This window comes from Octopus bimaculoides, chromosome 27 (genome assembly GCF_001194135.2).
Source record: "Octopus bimaculoides isolate UCB-OBI-ISO-001 chromosome 27, ASM119413v2, whole genome shotgun sequence".
In the NCBI taxonomy this organism is placed as follows: Eukaryota; Metazoa; Mollusca; class Cephalopoda; order Octopoda; family Octopodidae; genus Octopus; species Octopus bimaculoides.
The window spans coordinates 1,590,283-1,600,759 of NC_069007.1; positions in this window are offsets into that span (position 1 = coordinate 1,590,283).

Sequence of the window (10,477 nt, forward strand, 5' to 3'; positions counted from 1 at the left end):
GGTCCCCACCACCGGCAACAATTACTAACGCAATACTCAAAAGGCACTAGTAGATGATTGTGAAACAAACATTTGAAGAAACATTTCCCTTTGTTTCGTCTAAGTTATGGACCTCAACAGCAGTGCTCCACGATCTTTTTCGACTCGCAGTACACTTGTGTTCTTTTCCAAGTTAGGCGGCACACCTCAACTAAAACAATAACTAAAAGTATCTTTTCAGGTTAGACTGAAACATGCCTAGTGTCGTCTCGTTGTACACGAATGTCCCGCGGCATACTCCATGCATAGCTCTGCATCTCTACTCTAATTGATAGAAACAGCTGCTAAATTTCTTCATATCGTACACGACTAGTTTGAAAATGGAGGATAGATTTATTTTAAATTCTTCGTTAACCAAAATGGTCATCCATACAACATCTTGAATACATGTCTCCCCGATTGGTTGTGTCATCTATAATAGTTGTTTTGCTTCTTTTACAAGAATTTACGTGGATTTGTCCCGCAAGCCACTATCAAACCTATGTTTAGGATCAGGGGAAATGACTTTAGTACCACCATTTTTTAAATGTAAATCCATATTTAATATACTAAATAAAATATAATAATAAAATAACTGAAGAAATATTTGAATGAAATAGAACGTTTTAACTGGGTTTATAGAGTAACATCAACAACAATTATATTTGAAACAATAAGACAACAGCCTAAGTTATTGAATTGTATCAACGCCTGAAATCTATGAAAGACTAAATGGACAGAACTAATTCAGAAAGAATTATTTTAACTACGGCACAGTGTATGTGACAAAATAGACACTGCTACATTCGCTTAGCTTTTCAAAATCTATTGGGCATTTGTTAAGATTTTCAAAATGAAATAAACATTGCTAACAGTAACTTTGAAACGTCCATAATATCAATTGTTTTGTAGCTCGAACGTGTTTTAACAAATGCAAATGGAGTCCGAGATAAGATGGTGGCGACTTGAAAAGAAATTGGGATAAACTATGAAGGTATTGAAATGTATTGGATGGAAAATATTTGCGTCGTCATCATGATATGAAGATATTGCTGTATAAACTCTACATCGAATTGTATGTAAATAAAGGAGACATTGATACGATACACCACATCGACAGGAATAACATGCTGCATTGAAACAAACGTAGTCTGGAACCTGCTACCTGTCAGAGGAAGTCGTACTAAAACAAGCTGACAAATCATGCACAGAGCCAAAAGTGGATTCTTCTACAATGAAATCTTCTTTACATCTTATGTTCCCACTTGCGTATCGGATATTTGGAAAACAATAAAACAAACATAGAAAAATAACAAAAACCTAATGTATTACACAATATCTCTTTTTCCCCCCTTTCACTGTCTCCCTCCCATCTTTGTTTTCCTCCCTTTCTCTCTTGTCTTTATGCCTCTTTGAAATATTAGCATAACGGGAAGTACAGACAGCAGACATTAAAGCCATTAACAATAAATAATGGTCGGAATGTTTCGACGGATTGGAATGAAATTTAAATAGAAATGTATGTATACATTTTCAGTCTGCGAGGTCTCATTACATGCCAGCGATGCATTATTAGCACAATTGTTACCGACACTACATCTACTACTATTATTATTATTATTATTATTATTATTATTATTATTATTATTATTATCATTATTATTGTTGTTGTTATTATTATTATTACTTATTATTATTATTATTATTATTATTATTATTATTATTATTATTATCATTATTATTATTGTTGTTGTTATTATTATTATTATTATTTTATTATTATTATTATTATTATTATTATTATTATTATTATTATTATTATCATTATTATTGTTGTTATTATTATTATTATTTTTATTATTATTATTATTATTATCATTATTATTATTATTATTATTATTATTATTATTATTATTATTATTATTATCATTATTATTGTTGTTGTTATTATTATTATTATTTTTTTATTATCATTATTATTATTATTATTATTATTATTATTGTTGTTGTGGATTTTATTGTTGTTGTTATTGCCATTATCATGATCATCATGACCATCATCATCATCATCATCATCATCGCTATTATTGCTCTTGTTATTACCATCGTCATCAATGTTATTATTTCCATTATTTCATCATCATCATCACCAGCATAATCATCATCATCATTATCATCCACGTCATCATCACCACCACCACCATAACCACCACCATAACCACCACCACCATCATCATCATCATCATCATCATCATCATCATCATCATCATCATTATTATTATTATCATTGCAATTTTTGTTGTTGCATTCGTTGCTGTTGTTTTCTTTCATGTTACTTCTGTTGTTGTCGTTGTTATTAGTGTTGTTGTTGTTGCTTCTGTGGCTGAATTTCTTTGTTGGTTTCTCTACCAAGCATGGTTAACAACAGAATTACTTTGAAACAAATTGGTACTTTGGAGCAGTTGAATGTGATAAACATGAAATGGAAATCTGTTGAAAATGGAAGAAAAAAATAGAAAAAAATTGAAAAAATAAAATTACAACAAATCAGTATAAAGCATTAAAAAATCTGAAAAGAAGGATACAAAATAAAATAATAAAATAATAATATAATTATAAAGCGCAGCTAGTAAAATAAAATAAATTCTACAAGGCATAATCAAAGAGAAAGCATTTTAAACAATTATGGCTAACGATTTTGTTTATTGACAAAAGGGACAGAAAAACAAACAAATAAATAAGTATAGGAAGAACAAAACAACAAAAAAATAAAATAAAACAAAATAACGGAAATGTCACGATGAAAGAACAAAGCATGTTAAAGGAGTAATTAATTAAAAAAGAGACATTCAAAGATGGCGGATGTACAATGTAAAAATTTTGATAAGACAAATCACATCGTTTGAATGATATGTTAGTGAACATGGTAAATAAAGAAGAGGAAATGACAGAACAGTGTGGCATTTAATGTAAATAGAAAGAGGAAAAAAATAATAAAAATGTTGTAATTTATAACAAGTTATTTCATTTTTTGTCTGTTTCTGTAGTCTTTGTTTCTTTTTTTAAGTTCATTATTGTTTTTTGTTAACGTTTATTTCATAAAATCATGACTAAAATAATCTGAATTTTCATGAGAATTGTCTGGTTAAAGTCATTATATAAAATATTTATGCTGAGAAATTCTCCATATGCACTGGGGAGCGAGGAATTCTTTATTGTTTGCTCCAAATCTCCATGAAATGATTTCATGAAGAGAATTAAATGTGTGCATGTAACGATACATTCAAATGCCAGTTTTCATTCGACAATTATTGATTTCATTTTTATCAAGGTACAAAGGAATGTAAACGTTTTATCTGCGCAGGTTAGAAGGAAGCCCTAACCACCTGCCCGCTTCAGAGAAAAGATATTCCTAAACATACAGAAATCTCGCTGAGTTAAAAGAATTAAGAAATATTTATGCATGGTTTCCTAAGCTGAGCAGATTGTATCTAGGAAACGGAGTTAATTAATAAATATTGGAAAATTGTAATTATTTACGGAAAATATTTTACAAATAAATAAAGAAAAGCAGGAATAGCTAAATAGTTAAGAATATCGCTTTGCAACCACGTGGTTTTAGCGTTCCGTCCAAATGTTTGGCAGCTTGGGCAACAATATCAGTGGTTGAGCAATGCTTGTGGGTGAATTTGGCTAGCAGAAACTGTGTAAGCCTTTTGTGTATACATATGTGTATGAGATTGTGTTTTTGTTTCCCCTCACCGCTTGTTTAGGAGCGTTATTTTGCCTTTGCCCTCTAACTTAGAAGTGCGAAAAAAGAGAAGGATAGAATACTACCTGATTTTAAAATTTTTAAATGTATAAGCACTGAGATGAATTTGCTTGATTAAAACCCATCACGCACTTGCTCTGGCATGGCCACAGAAGAATGAATCAAAGTAATATCAATGAAGTAACTGATAAATTTTCAAGAAAAATGGCTCAGAATATATGCAAGGATTTTCAACACAAACACGGCATACGCAAATACACGTTTGCTTATGTAATATGTTGTAGCATGGATAAACGAAGGGTTGAGCTTAGAAAACGAGAACATAATTGATGTCAGCAGGAGTTCCATTCGGGTCTATTCCATATTATCTCCAGAAATCACACACGTTGAGATATTTCTTAGGTAGCACAGTCCGATTTGACTGTGATTTAACTATTATATTTAGTTGCTTCGCTACTGTTATCTTAAACGATATTAGATTAAGGCCAATGGTATTTGTTTTAGTACGGTATTTAGGTGCAGAGCAGAGGGGCGTGAAGTATGGGAATTTCGTGAAACGACGTTCAGAATTCAAGTTGATTGATTGATTGATTGATTGATTGATTGATTGATTGATTGATTGAATGGTCGAAATAATAATCAAACAATCTCTTAGAGGATTAGCTATATGCTTAAGCAATTTAAAAATTAACGTGCAATAGAACCAGTACGCGTGTTTATTATTGGCATTCTGCCCCTCCCGATCTACAAGAGAATATCTACCTACACACAAATTCACATGAGGTAACTTGTAAACCAAATTTGTAAACAAAAACATTATGTAACTTCCTAAAGAGGTACGTATTTCCGTGCAAGTGTGCGTCAGTCAGCTTCTAATATATTTGTGTGTATATACGCAATGAAATTATTTCTATAGCAGTAACGAATTCCTATAACAATGTGTTATGTGTGTATCTGTCTGTGTGATGTTCATGTAAAATTCAACATAACATTCTCATATGGGGTTATTAAGTATTAGAATTACAAATTGAAATATATGGTATGTAATTGAAAATTATAAATATTTTATGAATCTGTTTCCTAAAGAAAATCACTGGATTACTTAATGCCGGTAGAAGATTTTTGAACAAGTAATATGAATTTAGATAAAAAGATAAACTTACCTCAGAATAATTAGTTTTAAATAAAAAAAAGTTAATAACTTGTAGTAAATTTCAAACACGCTAATCGCAGTGAGAAATAAAACCTAATACATATGTAGGGAAAATACGGAAAATACGGCTAACGTATAAAATTTATACTATAAAATATGAGATGCCTAGGAACAGTATAAAGAGGTGTATATGGAAAGAGCGAATCTTAGAGATTATATATATGTTATATGTAAAATACAAAGGAACTTGGCTTACTGGTTGGGGGCGTTTGGCTCACGCTCGTAACATCGTCAATTCAATTCACAGCGGTGCGTTGTGTCCATCAGCAAGACATTTAGTTCATGTTACTGAAGTCAAATCTGCTGGCAAAAAATGAATTGTACCTGTATTCCAAAGGGCCAGCCTTGTAACACTCTGTGTCACGCTGAATCTCCTTCGGAACTACATGAAGTGTACAGCCTCTTGCAGGTTAATTTCAGGAGCAACCTCTACCTCTGTTAGGATAAGCTGAAACATTAGTCTTCGGAATCGACGGAGTACCATATATATGTGTATATATATATACATGAGTGGCTGCGTGGTAAGTAGCTTGCTTAACAGCCACATGGATTGGGTCCGAGTTCAGTACCACTGCGTGGGAACCTGGGCAGGTGTCTTCTACTATAACCTCGGGCCAACCAATGTCTTATGAGTGGATTTAGTAGACGGAAACTGAAAGAAGCTTGTCGTATATACATGTGTGTGTGTGTGTGTATGTGTGTGTGTGTGTGTGTGTGTGTATGTGTGTGTGTGCATATATGCTTGTATGTCTGTGTTTGTCCAACCCACCGCAACATCGGCTGACAACCAATGCTGGTGTGTTTACGTGTGTTTATGTGGTCCACTGTTTCAATCTCATCATTGCAGCATCGACACTTTGGATATAGGGATACCTCACAATGCAGATGTATTGCAAATGTCGGCATTTCTTAGAACTGCAATCATATTACGTAAAGTACTGTCAGTTTGACGTCCTTGTTGTGACTTGACAAACTGACAAACCGTAGAAACCCCTTCGGCAGATACATCTTCAATCAACAACCACACGATACTGTATACTGTGCGACATCTATCCTACTACTACTACTACTACTACTACTACTACTACTACTACTACTACTACTACTACTACTACTACTATTGATAGTAATAATGACAACAATACGATCGATGATTATATACAAGTATATGTAATTAAATATGTGTGTGAATATACAAACACATACGAATGCATATGCTGAAACATATTTATGAATATTCGCCGAGCCGGTAATTGGAGCAGAATAACATTAAAAATAGCAACAAAACTGTGATTGCTACAAATATATTATGCCGTTCACATACATTTAACATTAAGACGTGTGATGACAATTTATTACCGTTGAGATTAAACTAATCTTATTCCTAATTGATTAAAGTCTCAGACCGGGAATTGCTTAATTCAAACTAACTGTGTGATTGCCGAAAGACTAGATGGAGTCTGAGAAGCTAAGCTATTTATTTATTTCGTTATTCATTTATTTATGGACGTCTATATATATATATATATATATATAGGTAAACATGTATAGCATTTTATGCGTTAGTGTTGGTGCCTGAGTGCGTGTATGAGGTGCGAGTGGATGGTATGATTACATTATTGTTTGAGCCAATCAGAGACATCTGTTCGATTCTTCACAATGGTGCAGTAATAAGATAATTCTACAGAATATTCCTGATTCAATTATGCTGTGGTCTAACGCTTATATACAAAACTGTTTCCATTTTTGATTATGTACCACACACACGTATCCATATGTGTGTGTGTGTATGCGTCTTTATGTGTGTGTTTGTGCGTGTTAGTATTCCACTCGTGTATTTCAATACTTATAACCTGGTCTTACAACTCCATATGTATATGCTTCAGAACGAAGTGTCAGTCGAGTAGAGAGAAGGAATAAGATATTGGAATGACAACGGGATAAACAATTAATTTATGATTTCAATTAGTTTCAGCTCTTCCTGTTATAAGCTTCAGCAATACTCTCTTATCTGAGGGGATCTCTGACTTACCTGAGATCCAAACATGAAGTGCAATATATATATATATATATATATATATATATATATATATATATATATATATATATATATATATATTTAAAAAATGTGTAGAGATAATACACGATTAAGTAGATATTTGTGAAAAAGAGGAGCGAAAATGCTACTTTCTTAAAACTAGGTACATTTTAATTTTCCTTTATATAGATACATTAAAGGAAGAATGTTTTGGCTTTGTTTTACATGTTTCGGTTTTTGGAAAACCTTATCGAATATGTGTGCTAAAATGGAATATTTAGAGAGAAAAGAGATATTTATAAAATTAAATTAAAATTAAGATTAACATTCATAGTTTACTTTTCTTTTTCTTGCAAGAGTACGTGGTAATTTCCGCTAATATTTGCCGCATGACAAGTCTATGATACTATTTCATCGATTCGTGTTGAAACCCTTTCCGTCCAGGTATCCCATGATACTTATAAAGCCTTCTTGATCCAGGTCCTTGATAGATGTATCCTCATCAGTTTGGGTCGTGGTATTAGCTGTTAGTTTACCACATCTGAACGAAACTTTTGCACACTTGAAGCCAAATTCCTTATTGATATCATCACTGAATTTTTCACAGATGCTGGTAGCCCTTTAAGATCCGTGTTATCTTTTGCAAATAATTTCAGATCATTCGTGTAGAGAAAGTGTCAGATTATCTTGTCAATAATTCTGTAACCGTAATTTGTTATATTCCGTACGTGGGACAAGAAAATAGGGGAAAGGAAAAAGTGGAGAGGAGAAAGTGAATCACCCTGGAATATTCTATGATCTATTTTGATGTACTGTGATGCATACGAGACTTTCTTGTGGTTGAGAAAGGACTTTTTGTCTCAGAGTCCAATAAAATACCTGTACTGTAGAAAACCTTTTACGAAAGGAGAGATCTTGTACATATTTAGTGCCTTTAAGATCTAACTATGTTAGACACTGTCAAATGCCTTACAGTAGACAATCTAAGGTGTGCTAAGATTTTGTATCGTGGATTAACGGTTTTCGAGTATCATAGTGTTTATTAATAATTGGTCTTTGAATCCAACAGGTGCTAGTAAAGTGTAACGTACCTTGATTCATTGAGTCATTGTTTCTTGAAGCGAATTTGCGGGAGACCTCGTGAAAGAAGCGAGACTGTTTTCGAAAATGGAGACGAACACCTTTCTCTGTGTGATCAGCTTGAGAAATTGATAAGACATTAGGATATTTTCCTACTTTTCACTTTTCTTAACATGAAACCAGCGGTAGCCGTAATTTACACACACACAGACACACACATACAAACATATATTTACATATATATATATAAATTTGCATATGTATCTTTATGTGTATACGCACACACACACACACACATGCATGTATGTCCATTGTCTGATAACAAGTGAGCAGAAGAACAAGTGGCCTCTGTGTTCAGTAGAGCATGTTGTTCATATTCCCTGTGAACTATAAGATAAATAACTTTCAGTATTTTCATGAAGCCTCTCTCCATAACACACTGATCAAAGACAATTTCTCCTTATATAAGATAAAGCAGAATAAATTAGAACATGGAAGGAAGCAGATGCTCTGTTACAGTTTTGCCTAAAATCTACATCAAAATTTGAGACGTACATCGAATTGAATAACCTCAAAATAAACTCTAATAGATAGCCAGTAATCCGCTTTATATTTTAAGGAACAATGACAGCATATGTTCATTTCAATAGTAATTAATTTTTTGAAAAGAATGAAGATATTTATAATTGAAAACACTGTAGGTTTTCCTGTGAACAATTCCAAAACTGAAAGCTAATTACCAGTGTGTCTTGAGACATTCATTTTCGGAATTCAAATTCTATTAATTTTCCTCTCTTTTCTGTAGTTCTTAGGATGAAGCGTAAGTATAACCAATTTGTTCCTGTTGATATATATACACGTATCAATATTCTCTACTAATATATGAATAAGTAAGAGTATGTATATGTGTATCTATCTATTTATCTATCTATCTATACATCGATCTATGTGTCTATCAACATACATACTTATATGTGCACATAGAAATACACGCATAAACACATAAGTGTATACATAAATATTAAGAAAGATTAATTTTTGTTCGTCTGTATATATATATATTACATGAATAATTAGAAAAAATACATATATTATCATCATCATATACATTTATATCATTAATCACATATACATTCGCTTTTATTCATAATTTCACATATATATATATATATATGTGTGTGTGTGTGTGTGTATGTGTGTGAATGAATGAATGTGTGTATGGGCACACACACACACACACACACACACACACATACACACACACACACACATATATATATATGCTCGTTTCTGTGGATGAGCGTAGGCTCGGAACATTAAAGACGTTTTCACATCCCGAGCGTTAAACTAATACGCCTGTTTGTTATCTACACAACCTCTCTTCGTCTTTCTTTTTTTTTCTGTGAACTCTCCTTATATATATCTATATATACTTTAGCGTGAGTTTATGTATTTTTTCGTCTTTTAATATTAATTTTCTTCTTATACACAGCTGTTGATAATATGTTGTCTTAGTACATGTGATTTTGTGCAAATATCTTCTCGCCAGCGAAATTCGTGTCGATATATTTTTAAGGATGCTATTTATGATGTTACTGGGATGACAGGAATACTTGTTCACATACATTAGTCTTTCATTCAGTTAGTGGTACTCTTCGTTTACATTCATATACTTAAATCCAATCCAGACTAACATCACGGAAGTTAGCGTTACTATAATCATTTTCTATGGTAATAGAAGCCGAGACGCTTCAAGAAATTAAAAACAAAGAAACTTTTTTCCTGGAACCGTTCAAGGCAGAATATACTATACCTTTGGATAGTGAAAAGAGAAAGTCTATATGTGTATAGTTAAGTGGCCACAAAGTTACTCGTGAGAAGTCGCTTGAATCTGTAATAATGCCAAAAAAATTTGTTTGGAAATTACCAACGGTCACGTATAAAAACAGCGTGGTTTCTCTTGTCACTCAAAAATATTGTGGACAAACGATTGAATAAACAGAAATATATAAAAGATAATCTTCCTCACCAATTCTTGAATAAATAAAATAAAATAAAATAAAATAAAATAAACAAATGGTATGACATTGCGCGCGACTGTGTATTTACTTACCCAAATCAACCCCGATTCATCATTGGTATTTAATTAACAAATACTAAACAGAAAAAAATGGTAAAAACAATTCTGAAAAGAATTGAACTAAGCTAGCAGGCAGACACAGATAGATTACTGAAATGGTTTCTATTGACAGCATTTTTACTGATTCCAGTACCTTCATATGCAAAATGACAGAGCATATATATAAATATATACATAAATACACACACACACACACGCACGTATATATATATATAT